Raw genomic sequence first — 18,293 nt, 5'->3', positions numbered from 1 at the left:
GGTTGCAAAAGAAGCAATAATAAAATTCAGTTTCAAAATGGCCATAAACTTAAGAGATGATTCTCATAATTACATTACAGTGTAATTATGTACAGGAGTGTACAGCTCCTCTCAGTGAGGAGCACTTAAGCTTGGACATCAAAGGTGCAGGCTGGTGCTTAGAGAACAAGGTTCTCTAAGCAGGCTAGATACCAGAAAACACGTACTCCACAGAACACTCTCTGGGAGAACCACTCAGTTCTCATACGTGGTGAGCTTAGAGATGACATACAGTATTTTGCACAGTGAGACGGAGTTATGAGACGGAAGGGATGTTCCACAATGAATCAGTGACTGCCTTGTAAGGGAAACAGCTGACAACATTTCCTGTATTTTTACTTTCTGAAAGACTGCTTGGATAACTTGCTGTCTCGAAATCATTTGACAAAGGTAAATCCCCAAAATGGATACATCCTCAAAATGGCAGCAAATCTGGAATGACAAAACTTGATCATAATCATTGTGGTGTTTCATAATCAGCTAAGTTTGTATACTTCTCTACCCTGTGTTCTGGCTTCTGTTGGCCTACTTCTGAGCTATAAATATCCCCTCATGGGTAGTTCAAAATGAAGATGCATAATAAGACACTCAGAGGTGTGGTGTCCACTGAGTAACCAAGTAACCCATTAAACTAGAATGTGCAAGGCTGAGCATTGTGTCGCTTCAGGTCACATTTGAATCTAGTCATAAAAGAACTGTGGGATTTTCTTACTTAGGTTCTCTTGGTATATGAATATCTGTACTGAAAGGATTTTTTGATAGTTTTGTAAAGCAAATCATTGCTCCTGATATAATAGTCAGTAATATAATGACTTTTATGACACAAGTGGTCAGACAAGACAGATAAACTGAACCAGCAATTCCCTACCTATAAACAGCCCCTTACTAGTTTCCACAAATTACCAATATGCCAGCGCTTAAAAAAATCACGTTTACATTACCAAAACATTAGTAATCAAAGGAATTATGGAGTCCCCATACTCACTTATGGTGTGAGATCTAGTAGAGCAACATTTTTCAGAAACTCTGAAAATACTTTTGTCAAAAAACTTAAAAAAAATTAATATTTCATAGTACTGCAAATCAAAACCTAATCAGTTCAAAACCCAATCAGTTCAAAACCCTTTGATTCTCGACAGTTTCATGTCCATTATGCCTGTCTTCTGTAACTGGACATGCTGGCCGTGAACCAATTTAGACATTAAGCACACATATAGAGACATTAAGATTTTAGGTTTTGGGAATCTTTATGTATCTGTCTAATGGTAACGACAGTCTTGTATTTGGAAAATGACAGACTCTGGAAAAAGGAATTTTTTTCCCCCTAGGATCTTAGTTTAGCTATATATTTCATGGATTATTAAAATTTTTTTGCCGCCCCACACACACACCTTCAACTTTTTTAAGGTCCTAAAGGGACTTTCACCTCACCTTCCTCACCTCCCATCACCAATTTCATACTTTGTTGTGCTATAAAGTTAACTATTTTTATTTAAAAACAAAAATTCCCAAAAGCCTATGAACTTTTCCATGTCCTACACAGTTTACTAAGTTGATGTCTCCTACATTACATATGTTCCATGTTTTAAAATCCCTGGGTATTTTAGTCTGTAAAACTGCTTAAGACACATTCATCTTTTTAAAAGACATTTCATGTACACTGGAAAGACTGTCAGGATCTTAAATAATTGTCACTTTTGACAATTATAGGTAGACTTTTAAAACAATACAGCTAAAAGAAGGTACACAATATTGAAGTAAGGGCTCAGATATCTCTTGTCAAAATAAAGAATTCCCCACTTGAAAAAATTTTTCTGTGGTGCCTTTTGATACATATGGATGGATGACATGGCTAACTATAGGGGCATTACAGAAATTTTGTTTGTCTCTTCTACTGCATTTTAAGGCATCCTCATGTGTGGTACTTTGTGATACTGGAAATTGATTTTTGACTATTTAAGATCATGTAATATTGTTTTTTGGATTGGACTACATGGTAGAATAGATAGTTCAGTGGTATATTGCCACTTAATCATAAAAAGAGTAGGCCAAGCCAAAACAATACTGTAGACATTTCAGATACCAGAAACAAGGATCCCTGTAAAGCACTATAATAGCACTAATGAGCCACACAACACAAATGCTGAAGTTCACACAGAGAACAATTAAAACCTGAACTAACATAATACCTCATTCCAAACTCAGAGGGGTTTATTAGACAACAGCTTATTACTTGTGAAAAACTAGAAGAGCAATGTGGAGAGAACACCCAAACAGTCCAGCTTCTGTCACTTCACTAAAGATGTTCTGAAAGATGTGCAATACCTTGCAAAGAAAAACAAGTGCACAGCCATTAGAGTCTGTGAACACAAAGAATATGGAATTTTGCATTATAGTGTCCTTCGAGGGCAATCAATCTCCTATGTAGTGGTCTTTATCTCCATCTCAGTTAAAGTAACTCACTGTCCAATGTCTTGTCACAAAAACATAATTTAATATTTATTCACACAGATTATTGCACTGATTCTTCTCAAGTTGACCTTAGATAATCTTCAGGTATCAGACTTCCAATAATATTGTTTCAAATTGAATAATAATCCACTGCCACTAAGATTTTTTTTTTTAAATACAAGAGAATGTCTAGTGCTTGCTTCACATAAAAATCTCATTCATCTCTTCTTATTGTTTTGGCATGACTTGGAAGAGAACTGTTCATTACCATGCAAATGGAGATAACCTTTGTTATTGGGCTAGTTGTCATATAGCACTTTGCATTTGATATTCACTTGTTGAAACAATCATCCAAGCCAAGATTACAGGGAAACTAAAAGCAGGACTTCAAATGTAAAATGGTTGAAACTGTGGCTATAAAATGTTTCTGCCCTTTCTATTAGAGAGGAGATATCCAAACATTCTATGATATCACAGAGAGGGGAGAAAATTCCGGGTCCTCGTCACCATGAAGTTTTTAATCTGATGAACCAGATTCTCCTTGTTTTATGTGGAGTACCACACATAAGAGTTTTTATTGATATTGATTTGACTTGATGTAGATAGAACATTGTGAACAGTGGTTGGAGACTTTAACAAGAAATAAGCAAGCATGCAGCAAGATTTTGATAACAGGCATACCAAGTAAGAGCAGAAAATGACAATAATATATCAAGAAAAATTTTGTGCAATGATGAAATTTCCTAAATCATATTGGATCTTATTAAAAAATGAAGTTACACAGAGATAATTCAAGTGCATTACAGTCTATGGTAAGGGTTTGCAGTATGAGTGAGGACAATGCTCTCAACCTGCAGATGCGTGTAGTAAGAGAACACTTTTCCTTATTGGAAAAGATATAGGAATGCAGTTAACTGAAGCAGAGTAAATGTCATACTCAAGTTTCACTCCCAAAGCTAGATAAAGAGCTGCTGCCTTCTTAGAAAAGGCTCTGTAGATTCCAATAAACATAATTCATGGATTGTTGAAGTATCACCTGCCTCAGCCATCACTGTGCCATTCTGCTGTGGGCTGTCACATTTCTAGTCAAAGTAGCCAAGAGAGGAAGCATCTGTTTCAATGGTGGTTACCCTGGAAGGGTAATGTTTCAGACTGCTGCAGCAAGGTCTCCTGGAGGTTTTGGTTTTCAATATACTTGTATATTAAATTCTGCAAGGCAACTCAGGAAACCATATATGTTTCCATTTACCCTCTTCTTTTCAGGCTGGGAAACCACAAAGGAACACTTTGACCACTGGCTCCATAGTCTGTGAAATAAAGAATCCAATAAAGAACAAAACAACCCACTGTAAAAGCAAATTTATATTTGCAGTGGGGAAAAAAAAAAATCATTAATGATCTTTGGATCTCAAATCACTTTAAGATGTTAGTGATGTTCACCAAAGAATGCCAAAAGAAGCAGAGTCACAACATTCAGAAGGAGTTTACAAGTATGATACTGGATACAAAGGAAACTGTAGAATGACTGTTTCGTTAGAAGAAGATAGGATATAAACAGGAAAAATGAATGCACTGGGAACATTCCACTGACTTTTGCGGTGGGATCTTCCCCGAAGCTTGGCTGATTTGTTAATGTTCTCTACTACGTAAACAGCTCCTTCCTATGATATGAGAAAGTGTTTTCTTAGCTAATGAAACCCCTGTGTTGCATTCAACCCTCTTATACCTCCCATAAACCACTACCCTGTAAGATTTCAAAGCTGAGATGCACTATCCAGTGTTGTGTTTTGCTTGTGATATATTCTATCTTTTTAAATGAAAGGGTTTATGCAAGACTGGATATTTATTTATTCCTCCTTGCATTCTAACCCCTTTTTGTTGTCTATGATAAAATGATATCTTTGGGAGATTTTCTCAGTAATCATTAGATCTCTAATGGAGATTTGTTGCCTTATAGATGCAAATATTGAACATTTTTGGGATGACTGTTTTGGTCTTCTATAGTAAGTCTTGAGAAGTCTTATATTTTGAATTTTAAGCTAGGTTCTATTAAAGCTTAAAGGTGTCATTAAACAATGGAATTATTCCATTAAATATTCCTGAAATATCTACAAACTATTTAATTCATAGAATCATAGAATCACAGAATATGCTAAGTTGGAAGGGACCCACAAGGTTCATGAAGTCCCACCCTTAGCCCTGCACAGGACTATCCCCAAGAATCACAACATGTGCCTGAGAGTATCATCCAAATTCTTCTTGAACTCTGTCAAAGTTGGTGCTGTGACCCTGGGTAGCCTGTTCCAGTGCCCAAAAACCCTCAGGGGGAAGAACCTTTTTCTAATATCCAATCTAAACCTCCCCTGACACAAACTCAGGCCATTCCATTGGGTCCTGTCACTGGTCACCACAGAGAGGAGATCAGTGCCTGCCCCTCCTCTTCACCACACGAGGACGTTGTAGACTCCCCTCAGTCTCCCCTCCTCCAGGCTGAACAGACCAAGTGACCTCAGTTCCTTCCCTCAAGGCCTTTCCCCGTCTTTATTGTTCTCCTTTGGGCATCCTTTAATCACTTACTATCTTTCTTATATTGTGGTGCCCAAAACTGCACACAATATTCAAGGTGAGGCCGCCCCAATGCAGAGCAGAGCAGGACAATCCCCTCCCTTGACTGGCTGGTGATTCTGTGCCTGGTGCCCCTCAGACATGGTTGGCTCTCCTTCTACATGTTCTGAAAGCCCTGCTTCCCAGGAAGTGGCCGGACATTGCTTAATAATAGGAAGTAGAGACTAAACCTTTTTATTCTCCTCTGCTTGTACACGTGCAAACTTTCGTTTTTGTTTTAGCAAACTGCCTTATCTCAACATACAAGTTGTTTTCCATCTTATTCTCTCTCCCTTGTCTGGCTTGGTAGGTACCTGGCATCCAGCCAAGGTCTATCCACCACACATTATCATAAAATGAAATCAGGTTTGATAAGCAGGACTTTCCTCTCATGAAGCCATGCTGGTTGTGATTGATGACAGTGTTGTCTTTCAGGGGTTTCTCAATACTTCCCAGAATATTCTTCTCATTGAGGTTACCAGACTTACTTAAGTGAGACTGACAGGCCTGTAGTTCCTGGGCTGCTCCTTCTTTCCCTTCTTAAAAACTGGGATGATGTTCACCAGCTTCCAGTCAGCTGGGACCTCTCTGGATTCTCAAGACTGCTTTAAAATCATCAAGAGGGGTTTTGCAACGACATCAGCTAACTCTTTTAAGATCCTGGGATTAATCCCATCAGGTCCCACAGATTCGTAGGGATTCATTTGGAGCAGCAGATCCTGTGTAATTTCAGGGTTGAGTGGGAGTTGACCAGTCATGGTCCTCCAGCTTAAGGCACTGAGATGCCCTTGATCCATCATCCCTGTTGAAGACAGAGGCAAAGAAAGCATTAAACACCTCTGCTTTGTCTCTGTCCCTATTTTGGAGGTGACCTTCCTAATCCTGTAAAGGGCCAATGATATATCTATACTGTCTATTGTCATTAATATATTTGAAAAAAAAAACAAAACCAAAAAACTGAGCAGTCGGCCGTGTGGTGGTTGTGGCCTCAAGGGAGAGGAGAGGAGGAACTTCGGAGTGCACATAGGTTTGCCAGTCCAATTTGGGGGAGGGGTCAGGGTCAGGCAGGCCATGTGGTCCCCAAACCAGCGGGAGGGCAGGCAGGGCAGTCCTGTTTGGAGGGCTGCGGGTGGGCAGTGCATGGGAAGATCTCTGGTAACACGGCGGGGGGAGGGTAAAGTCAGGATGGGCAGTGGATTTTTCTGTGGGAGTTGGGGGTTTAGGTTGGGCTGGGGCAGTGGGAGGTACCTGAGACCTGGGTGGGTGCGGGGATCCCTTATCTGTGCTTAGCCCTGTAAGGCCATCTATCTAAGAGAAGGATACTCTAATTAAACGTATATCCTAAGGACCTCACTGCCACCACCCAAGCTTGTAAGGCCCTGGCAGATGAACCTCAGGATTAAAGGGTGCGTCCAGTTCTGTGCATGCTGTGTCTCACCTAAAAAATCCACTGTGCAGGCTCGAAGGATATACCCACATTTGTAAAGCCCTGTAGTGACAGGCAAGGGATGAAACGGCAGGTGATAAGGTGCACTGGAAGCCACAGACCCAACCCTGCATGCAGGAGGTTCAGGACATTGGTTGCCTGAGACTGCCCCCGGCGATGACAGTCTCTTTTGGCAGCATCCTGAATGACCAAGCAGCCTTTTTCAAGGACAGCACTACTTGCTCCACATGGAGAGGGACCTAGAAAAGGTGGCCTAAACAAAGCTCATTTTCACCCTTCACCTGGTTGGTTAACCGCAGTCAAAGGGCATTTCTGATGCAGTCAAACAAAGATTAAGAGACAAAGGCATACACCTACCTTGAAAGGTATACCCAAATTGACACTCACATGCTGGAACATCAGAACCATGCTTGATACTGCAGATGGTGGACATCCTGAGCGTCATTCTGCTCTAATTGCCCATGAACTGTCACGACTCAACATCAACATTGCTGCTCTCAGTGAATTTCGTCTCCATGAGGAAAGCAGTCTCAGAGAACATGTTGCTGGTTACACACTCTTTTGGTCAGGTAAACCCAGAACCGAAAGGCATGTCTCAGGAGTTGGCTTCATGATTAAAAACTCTATTGTCCCTAAACTCAAAAATCTGCTGACAGGTCATTCTGATCACCTTCCACTACACAACAAGCAACACGTTGTCCTCTTTAGTATATGTGCCCCATCTCTCCAAGCTGACCCTGCCGAAAAAGACAAATTTTATACTGACCTGCGCTGCCTTATCCAAAAGGTTCCTGTAGATGATAAGATCATTATTCTTGGTGATTTCAATGCCAGAGTAGGAAAGAATTTTGAAGCCTGGAAAGGAGTATTAGGTAAACATGGTGTTGGAAACTGCAACGATAATGGTCGACTTCTGCTAGAGTTTTGTGCGGAGCAGCGGCTCACCATCACCAACACTATCTTTCAGCAGAAAAATAGTCTGAAGACAACCTGGATGCATCCTTGATCCAAGCATTGGCACCTCACTGATTATGTTTTGGTGCGACAGAGTGATGTTCTCGATGTTCATCATACCCATGTGATGCCCAGTGCAGAATGCCAAACAGATCATTGCCCTGTGAGTTGTAAACTTAATTTCAGCCTTAAGTTCAAACCTAAAAGGGGCAGTATCCCAAGGAGGAGACTCCAAGTTAACAATCTCCAATCAGCCATGGTGAGAGACAGATTCCAGGCAAACCTTCAAACTAGGCTTGAAGATCATTCCATAGATCCCTCTCTTGAAACACTTTGGCAACATATTAAAAACAGCATCCTGCAGTCCTCTGAAGAATCCTTAGGGTTCTCCTTCAAGAAAAACAAGGACTGGTTTGATGAAAACAACCAAGAGATCCAGGAATTTTTGAAGAAGAAGAGAACTGCTCACAAAGCACACTTTGCTCAGCCATCTTGTCATGTAAGGAAAGCAGCCTTTCATCTTGCATGTAGCAAGCTCCAACAGAAACTCTGTGACATCCAGAACAAGTGGTGGGTCAATCTAGCAGGAAAAAAATCAATTATGCGCAGATATAGGTGATCACAGAGGATTCTATGAGGCCTTGAAAACAGCATACGGGCCTACATACCAGGTCCAAAGCCCTCAGTGCAGATGGTCAAATGCTTCTAACAGATAAAATCTCCATTCTGAATTGATGGTCTGAACACTTTCAGACTTTTCAGTACTAGCCGTGTAGTTCAAGACTCAGCAATTCAGTCCATCACACAACAACCAGTGAAGAATGAATTGGATATTGCCCCTACTATGGGAGAAACTCTTAAGGCCATACAGCAGGTGAAAACTGGCAAGGCAGCTGAGGTTGACGGAATTCCACCTGGAATGCATGGGGGCCAAGCACTCCATGCTAAATTTCACGAGTTTGTGGTGTGTTGTTGGGAACTAGGCAAACTACCATCAGACCTTCGAGATGCAGTCATCATCACCCTATATAAGAAGAAAGGAATTAAATCAGACTGTTCAAATTACTGAGGTGTTACTCTGCTCTCCATTGCTGGTAAAATCCTGGCAAGAATACTCTTGAACAGATTAATACCCACTATAGCAGAAGGAATTCTACCTGAAAGCCAATGTGGTTTCAGAGCCAACAGGAGCACCACAGACATGGTATTTGTTCTCAGACAACTGTAAAAGAAGTGTAGGGAACAGAACAAAGGTCTCTATGCAACCTTTGCTGATCTCACTAAAGCTTCCGATACTGTGAGCAGAAAAGGTCTATGGCAGATTTTGGAACGTTTAGGATGTCCCCCAAGTTCCTTAAAATGATCATCTCACTCCATGAGGATCAGCGCGGTCAAGTCAGATATGGTGATGCACTTTCTGAACTCTTTCTAATAACTAATGGTGTGAAACAAGGTTGCGTTCTTCAATAAACCATATTCACAATCTTTTTCAGCATGATGCTCCAAAGGGCCACGGCAGACCTTGATGAAGAAGATGGTATCTACACTCAATATTGTACTGATGGAAGCCTATTCAACCTAAGGCGACTGAAGGCCCACACTAAGACCTTAAATCATCATGTCCAGGAGCTGCTTTATGCTGACACCACCACCCTTGTCGCCCACACAGAAGTAGCTCTGCAGCGTTTAACTTCCTGCACCTCAGGAAGTCCCCCATCATCCCCATATCACCATTGGCCAATCAGAGCTCAAATCAGTCCAGCAGTTTAATTACCTAGGTAGCATCATCTCCTCAGATGGTAAGATTGATGGAGAGATAGACAACAGGTTAGCAAGGCATATAGAGCTTTTGGAAAACTCCATAAAAGAGTCTGGCAAAATAAACACCCGAAGAAAAGTACAAAGATCAGTGTTTACAGAGCCATTGTGCTGTCTGCTCTGTTATATGGGTCTGAATCATGGGTCATCTACCACCACCACCTGCGACTCTTAGAACACTTCCATCAACACTGCCTCCGTTCAATCCTAAACATTCACTGGTCAGATTATGTGACTGACACATCTGTTCTTGAACAGGCAGCAGTTATAAGTATAGAGGCCATGTTACTGAGAACACAGCTGTGCTGGGCAGGGCACATCTCAAGGATGAAGAACCACCGCCTCCCTAAAATCTTGCTTTATGGTGAACTTGCCACCGGCTGCCGCAAGAGAGGAGCCCTGAAGAGGAGATACAAGGACTCCCTGAAACAACATCTCAGCCTTGGCCATATTGATCATCATCATTGGTCTACTCTGGCCTCCAGTCGGGAGGTCTGGAGACACACTATCTATAACACTGATGATTCTTTTGAGAACACACGCAGGATCACTCTTGAGGAGAAAAGACAACGCAGAAAGAATCGTGTCTTGTTGATACCACCTAAAGGAGTCTTTCCGCTGTGCCTTTTGTAACCAGACTTGTCTATCTCACATTGGCCTTTTTAGGCCACCAGCACACTTGTAGCAAATGTGGGTTGAGTCCTTCCCAAATCTTCGTTTGCAACGCCTAGCCATGATGATGATTTGAAAAAACTCCTTTTATTGTCCCCTACACTTCTGGCCAGCTGCAACTCCAGTTGAGCTTTGGCTGCATGAATATTCTCCCTACAGTGGCAAGAAGTATCTCTGTATTCTTCTCATGTCACTTGGCCTTGCTTGCAGTGGGCATACACCTTCTTATTTTGCCTTATTTTCAAGGGAAGATCCCTATTCAACCAAGTTGGCCTTCTGCTTCACCTGCTTGACTTCCTGCATTTGGGAATTGCCTGCTTCTGTGCCCTTAGGGAGCTAGTTTGAATTTACCATCACTGATGGACCCCAGTATCTGCAAAAACATCTTCCCAGGAGACTTTACTTACTAATTTCCTGGGCAGACTTCGTCTGCTCTCCTGATGTCCAAAGCTGAGGTTTTGCTGGCACTTTTCCTCCTGTCAACAGAGATTTTAAACTTGACTGCTTTGTGGTCCCTGTGGCCAAGACGGCCACCAAGCTCTACTTCACTCAGGAGACAACCTCTGCTGAAAAGCAGCAAATCAAGGAGGGTATCTTTCAAGGTTGGCTGCCTTAGTACCTGTACCATAAAGTTGTCATCCAGGTTTTTTTAGGAATCTTCCGGCTGTGTGATGCTCCCGGTAATTTCTGGAAAGTTGAAATCCCCCATAAGGACAAAGTAGTTCACTTGGAAGTGTCCTTTAGTTCCTCAAAGAATAATTCATTGGTATCATCATCCTAGTTGGGAGGTCTATATTAGACTCCCACAATGACATCCACATTATTTTTTTACCTCTTGCTTCTTATCCAGAGACTCCCAACTGTGCCATTGCCAACTGTGAGCTCCATACATTCTAACTCTTCTGTTACACACAATGCCACCTCTCTACCCCTTCTACCTTGCCTATCCCTCCTGAAAGGCCTGTAACTGTCCAACAGGGCACTCCAGTCACAGGATTCATCTGCCCAGGTTTCACTTATGCCAGTGATGCCTTAAGCCCCTAATGGTTTTATACTGATAAGCCTTATAAGTTTTCTAAGTAGATTTTAAAAGCAGCAACCCCCCCCTCCTTTGCCCCTTGTGCCTTTCCCTTTCTCTAGCACCCTTGTTTACACATTCCTTAACCCTCTTACGCCATTCTATGTTCCCTATATCAATCCTACCCCTGAACACAGCAGAGATGTTTAGTCTTTTGTCAAGGCAAGGCCTAGATTGTTGGCAGAACAGGGCCTAAACCACAGAATATGGTCAAGAATTAGGTAACTATGTACCCTTTGTGCTCTGATGAAGAGGAAGGTGGGATGAACAGAGGGTCCCGAAATGCACCCCAGACCCATTTTCAGGGGGTGGACCCGGGGCGGACCAGAGTAAAGGCCACAGGGTGGACACATCTGGGATTGGATGGATGGTACTATAAAAATGTAACATCTCGGGCACAGAGGCGTGCGTTTTGTAACATCTTAGCCTTGGCAAAATAAACCCTTTCTTCTCACCCCTAATTAACTGCTCTGGAGATTTTTTCAGCACCAAAATTCCACGGCAACACAGTGATGTCAGATCTCTGGAACTGACCCAAAGCTTCGAGCTCCTCTGCATCAAGAGACTCATTTCAAGCCATTCTCAGTAAAACTGTCCCATCCAAAGGTGTACTTATCTGTTCTATTGTTCTCCCCTACATTACTTCTTTTTGGTTTTAGAATCAATTTTTTTTTTAATAGTATTAAAAATTCTGGGAAGGTGTGTATACACACTAGTCATGCAATTTCTCTGATATCTCTCTTTTTCCTGAAGTAAGTGTAATGGATGATGACATTTTGCCTGTCATAAAGAAAATGTTACTATATGCCCTGTGTGCTCTACTGATAGTATCACAACTGTGCTACTACATGGTACAACCAAATTCAGGAGTTTCAAATCAGACACCTTTCAACTAGTAAGTCCGCTTCCGTTTACAGCACAACTGGGAAAACAATTTTCCTTTTACTTCACATTCTTTGATCTGGATATCAAGTTCTGATCTTACACATGTCCACAGTGAACCCACAATTTTATTGTTAATGTGATTCAGTATCAGACTGTGACTACATTTCAGAAGCAAAAGAAAAAATAGTCTGACATATTCCCACAATTATTCAAATGCCTCCTAAAAGTTAGAATTTATCCCTCAAACAGAATGAGGCCAAATATAAAAAAAAGCTAAATTCATCGATAAACAAAAAAGTGGCAATTCAAACTGTTTAACACGGATCATAGTTTTATGACAATACCTATGTAGAACATGAAGAGTGATTCCAAAACATCAAATATGACTCCTAGTTTCCCAAGAAATCTTATTTATGTTTAATAAGAACTCAAGACAGGGGAAGAATGAGGTGAAAAGTCAAAAAATAATTCAGGAAGTAAATCAAGGAGCAACTATACTCTGATGGAATAGAAAAGTCCTGGGTTGTCTTCAAAAATATAGTTATGAAAATAGCAAGACTAATAAATAAAAGGAAAAGTTTAGAGATTACCAAACTGATGCGAATGGAAACTAGTGCAGCTGACAAAGAGCCTCACCATGATTGCATCATTCAAAGCTCACATTTCATTCAATTCTGGTATAATGAAAAGTAGAAAAAGCAAGGGTATTGAGAACTGTCTTATCTAAAGAAACTAGATTCAGAGACATACTTCCAAATCTTAAAGTGTAAACTGAAAAACATTTTGGGTACTGGGTTCTAAGGAGCAAATTAAGCATATACATGAAGGTAGAGATGGTGCAAAACAGATGAATGCATGGGTCAACATGGGGGTACCATGAAACTGTGTACCATATTGTCCCTGCAGCATCTGAAGGATGATTAAAAGCAGAGTGAGGAAGATGGAGAGCGTATGGGATAGGCAGTGGTGGAGGAGGAGGGCTTGATATTCCTAAACTACTGTGGTACAGCTGGGTTGGCACATGGATATTCTTTTGTGTGTATAGTGTGGTGGGTTTTTTTCTTCAAACAAACCTAACCATGCACAGAAGTTTACAATCTATAGGAAAGAGCATACCAGAGAAAGCCGGGTCATGTGATCTACAGAAGCAGAAGGTAACTATGTTTCAGTCAAAAACATTTTTTTTTTCTTCTTTACTCTTCCCTGCTTTCTTTGGTTATGTCTTTATTTTCAAAGTCAGGAAAAGTCATGTTGCATTTTGATTTTGGGTGAGGCTGTTTGAATTGTTCAGTACTGCCAAACTTACTGCTAGAGTTGGGTATCACTTCCTCCCTCAGCCCTCCTGCCCAAACACCATGCTTCAACCCATTTCATTACTTTTACAATGAGTCTACTTGAGTGTAAAGCCACTTGGGGCCTTTTTAGGGGTGGTCTTCAGGCACAAGCTATTGTATCACTAAAAATCAAATTGCCCCTTGTATAATAAGTTTGTGATGCCCAAACACTTGAAATAGAATTACGACAGCACTCAAATATGTAAGAGAAATTCAATAAAAAGTCGTGATAGCACAGCACATTTTCAGTTAATTAATTTCAGATATCGCATAAACTTGGATAGAAAAAAAAATCAGGAAACACTTCTGTCAGTGCATGCTGTAGAGCTTCACTGGAAATGCTGTAAGAAAATTAGAAAATAGCAGAAGCACCATTTTCAAAAGGAGGTATGTAGCAGGGACAGGCTTTTTTTTTGCCATTCTCAGAAGGTTTTACAAACACAGGAAAACATGTCTCTGGTAACAACAAAAATAAAGTGATGAAATCATGATTTGAATGCAAAGCTGAGATTAGTCAGATTCTGGAGAGTGAAGTCCATTGTCTACACTAAGTCTTAACCAGTTTGTGAGTTATTAATCTTCTGCAAACTTTACAATGAGTTGGTCAGTTACAGCGCTGAAACACTGCTTATTCTGTAAGTTCTATCTCCAGAAGTCTTCAGTATTCAGTTTCAGGATAAATCTAAACAAAGGCATGAGCAAACAGCAAAAATATTGAAAAATAAAAAACAATACATCAGAATTGTTTTACCTTTCCTTGTGCAAGCCTTTGACAACTTCGTTCTTTCTTACTATGCCTTCAGAGGAGATTACCAGGCACTGCTGAAGGTGTCAGTGAAATGTTACTACTATTGGCTACTACTGCATGCACATGAAAAACCATTGGATGACAACAGGATCTCCAGCATGCTATCAAATCTCAGAGCTGGCATCAATCTCATTTATGAAGTTTTTATATAGTAGTAGTCTTAGATCATGACCAATTCCAAAGCACTTAAGACTGTTTAGACCTGGAGCTGATAAATCTCTTAGGTCAGCCTCATTCAACTGCCTGTAGAGCAGGAAAAAAGAAACTTGCTTTCCCAAAAATAGCAAGCTAACTACAGAACTATTCTCATTTGAGGCTGTCTTCATCTCTGTGTTGATGCTATTCCACTTTGTGGACACAGATTAATAGACAGAGGGAACAAAACACACAGAGGGTCATGATTTTCAAGTATGATCTACTGGAAACTCCATCCAAATTCAAGCTTACCCTTTCTCTGAGGAGAGATCTGAATCAAAGCCTAAGACAGTTTAAGATAATCTATTGCATAACATTATGAAATGGATGAACATGTATTACTGGATCAGAAAAAAGTAATTTCTCCCATTTGTTTCATGATATTTAGTCACTTTAACCTATTTCCAATACAGTAAATGGATTACTTACCTCCAATTACTTGCCTCAAATGATGACATCAAACCGTCAGTTTTCCTTTGTAAACAATGATTCTGTGTCTTCGAGTAAAACAGACAAATGTGAAATATTACTTCAGAGTCCCAATCCTTAGATGTTTGTCTGAAGATATCAGCAAATCATAGAATAGTTTGGGTTGGAAGGATCTTAAAGTTCATCTAGTTCCAACCCTATTGCTATGGTGAGGAACACCTTCCACTAGACCAGGTTGCCCAAACCCCCATCTAACCTGGCCTGGAAGTCTTCCAGGGACGGGACAACCACAACTTATCTGAGTAACCTAATCCAGTGCCTCACCACCCTCACAGTAAAGAATTTCTTCCTAATATCCAATTTAAACCTACTCTCTTTCTGTTTAAAGTCATTTTCCTCAAGTGCTATCACTACATACCCTTGTAAAAAGTTCCTCTCTAACTTTCTTGTAGGCCTCCTCTAAGTATCAAAAGCCTTCTCTTCTCCAGGCCAAACAAACCGAGCTCTCTCTCAGTCTCTCTTCATAGGAAAGGTGCTCTATCCCTCTAACCATCTTTGTGTTCTTCCTCTGGATTCACTCCAACAGGTCAATGTCCTTCCAGTGCTGACGATCCCAGAGCTGGATCTAGCACTCCAGGTGGGGTGTCATAAGGGCAGAGGGGCAGAATCACCTGCCTTGACCTTCTGACCAGACTTCTTTCGATGCAGGGTGTTGCGGGTTTACTCTGGTCAGATTCCAAACTTCACAAAATTGCCAGAAATTGAGAGAGGTTTCACAACAGGCAAGACAGATTCGACGTGAGGAAAAATATTAGAATTTATTGCTAACAGAATAGAAACTAAAAAGTAATAAAATACACAGTATTAAACACACTGTTTACCACCACTTGGCCCCCTGCATCAGGGCAGGAAGAGAAACTCTCAGGGCGATAGCTAAAGTCTCTGTCTCCATCGGGGTGAGCAGGGTCTCTGCACCCCTTGAGGTCCTTTCATGGGCTGCAAGGGGACACGCTGTACCATGATCTTCACCACGGTTACAGGAAGCTAAAGCTCCGAGTCTTTTCCCTGCTCCTTGGGGTCTCTACCAGGGGAGTAAGCTGCCAAGGGACCCCTCCCCTGGGTCGCAGATTCTGGGGTTTGGCTCAGTCTCTTTATACCCTGATAGTTTTCACCAGAGTCCCGCCCAGAATAAACCTGCTCAGCATGTGGCTTCTCTCTCTCATTCTGTTGCAAATTCGAGTGGTGGTGGTAGTTGTGCTGGCGGTACTTATTCCGGCCACCCTGGCGCAGCTCGCAGGGCGCTCCCTGCACCCCTCGGTCCGGCTCCGGCAGGCTGCTGGTACAGACTACGCTGCTCCGGGCCCGCTCCGGGCTCCACGGGGCTTGCTCCGTGCCTGCTGCTGCCCCTTTGCAGGTGCCTCTCTGCTTGCTGCCACTCTGGGCAGCTTTTTTCTCGTTCTCTGGAATTTCTTCTGAGCTCTGCTGCACGTTTTGGCCAGGGACCCGGTCTTGGCCCTGGCTGCTCCCTTCCCGGTGCCTGGTCTGGGCTAGCAGCTCCCACGGACCCCGGGTCATGGCCACTGCCCTCGGCCCGGCCGGCCCAGCTCCAGCTCACAGTGGGAGGGGAGGGGGGCCCAGCCCTTGCCACGGCACCCGGCGTGCCTGCCCGAGGGGCCTGGGCCGTGGGGCCGAGCCTCCAAGGCCCACAGCTCTCTCTCTCTGCTTCCCTCCTGCTTCTAATTTCTACTGAGCCACAAGCCTTCTTTTCTGGCTGTTTAAATATGTCATTCGCAGAGGCGTTACCAGAGCTTTCGATTGGTTCTTCTCCGAGTCAGAACCGGGAAGTCCACTCGGGAACTGACCATTTTAAGTTCCAGGCGGAAAAGGACGAGTAAACCCATGACACAGAGGCAAAAATGTAGGTAATAAAAGCTCTCCAGCTCCCTCTGATCTGACCCTAGGAAAACACCAATATGAAGAACACTCACAGTAATTAACTGCTATTGTTCTCCTGGAATGATGTAACCTGTAAAGAAAGTAAGAGACAAATCCCATACTGCAACAACAGATCAGTTGCTCCCTAATGCCAGAATATGTACTCAGGGCAACTCTGTCCCTACAGAATAGCTCTGTATCCTTTGGTTGTGCCCCTGCCCCAACGTTTCAAGCATCTATGGCTATAGCAGACAGTATAAGTCCATGAAGTGCTGTCAATACATGTGCCACATGGGTTTCTTGACATGGTAGGAGGTCTCTAGTTTATATTAATAATTCCCAAATTTTCAGTGGTTGAGTCCTAGTATTTCTACGTTTTACTTGTCTTCAATATATCAAAACTATTCCCTGGGGTCTTTTGCTTTCTTTGAAGGCCATGTGCACAACACAAAAGTAAAAACCACGGAACATCTTCATTAGCCTTGGATCTTTATTATTCTGTGTATAATTGGGTGGCTGATAACTGTGGACTTATTGAAGAAGGTGCATTTCACTCGCGTTCAGTATTATGAATACATAGCAGCTTAGTTTCATTTCTCTGTGCAATTGCTGCACATTCATATACATGACAATTAGAAATATGAGACTTCTAAGGAAATATTTTGCTAATGCATTTTTATGCTATTAAAACATGTCTGAGAAACAAGCTCACAGAAATTTCTTTATTGAAAAGCAAACAACAAAAAACCTGTTTACCAATGTTTCTAAGAATGGTGTCTAAGTGTTATGCTAATTATATTGATTTAGTTGTAACAAATAATTGTAGTACAGATAGTTATGTAGGAAGAAGGTGAATCTGTCCTTCAGCTGTTTACTGATTTGTGTTCCGTGTGCCTCAGGTACCAGTGCTCTACAGCACAGGTAACTGTCATTTTGCATTTCATTTAAGGTACTGAATGTCATGGCAAAAAATCCCTGCATTTATTCATGACAGAGGGGTTTATAGAAATCTTTTCTGTGGCAAACTTCCAGCTCAGAAAGGACTCCCAGCCAGCGCACTTGTTCAGTGAAAGCAAAATTCCACTGGCACATGAAACACATCTTCTTTCATGCATTTCTGCATTTGTTCTCTGGAGTGTTGCCAGAACAGACTTAAGCTACAATAGCTAGCACCATTGTAAACTAGCAATTGCGAATGAGAGATTAAAAACTCCAGGGAAAAAAAACACTTTAAGTAACAAGGAGCATGGATTGGAGCCATACTCCTGTCTCCTCATTGCAGTGGTGCTACATGACTGTCTCAGGAAGCACAGAGGTGGAAGTACCCGGCCTTTTCTAAAGGGGTGTTTGTACGCTCACCCATGCAGAGTTTGAGCACTTGCCGTCTGAACAGACATCTTTTAAGACCCTCAGATAGCAAGGCAATGCTTCCTCACTTAGCATCTTCCGTGTAATCCTCATGCCTGTGAAACAATTTTGACTACAAATTTACTGGTTTGTGTAGTGTAAGCGAAGTGGCCTTTGATCACCTTTTTGTGCTTAGGAGAAAATGTAGCAGTGGCTCCTCTCAGCTGCACTGTAAACTAGAAACTACATCCATGTACTTATTTCAGTGGCATATTCATGCCTAGAATCCATATGCTC

At 41.8% G+C, this 18,293-nt stretch overlaps 1 long non-coding RNA gene across 1 annotated transcript in view; it reads right to left on the bottom strand.

Moving 5' to 3' along the window:
• Positions 1–9,013: 9,013 nt before the first annotated feature.
• LOC127471976 (uncharacterized) overlaps positions 9,014–18,293 on the bottom strand; it is a 273,985-nt gene continuing 264,705 nt past the window's right edge. Inside the window, exon 3 of the long non-coding RNA XR_007904822.1 lies at positions 9,014–9,082. This is a non-coding gene — a long non-coding RNA (uncharacterized LOC127471976). The remainder of the gene's footprint in view (positions 9,083–18,293) is intronic.

Source organism: Manacus candei, unplaced genomic scaffold (genome assembly GCF_025592945.1).
Source record: "Manacus candei isolate 608988 ecotype Guabito, Panama unplaced genomic scaffold, ASM2559294v1 h1tg000027l, whole genome shotgun sequence".
Classification (NCBI taxonomy): domain Eukaryota; kingdom Metazoa; phylum Chordata; class Aves; order Passeriformes; family Pipridae; genus Manacus; species Manacus candei.
The sequence above is the reverse complement of the archived record's forward strand: the minus strand, read 5'-3'. Positions and strand labels throughout refer to the sequence as shown.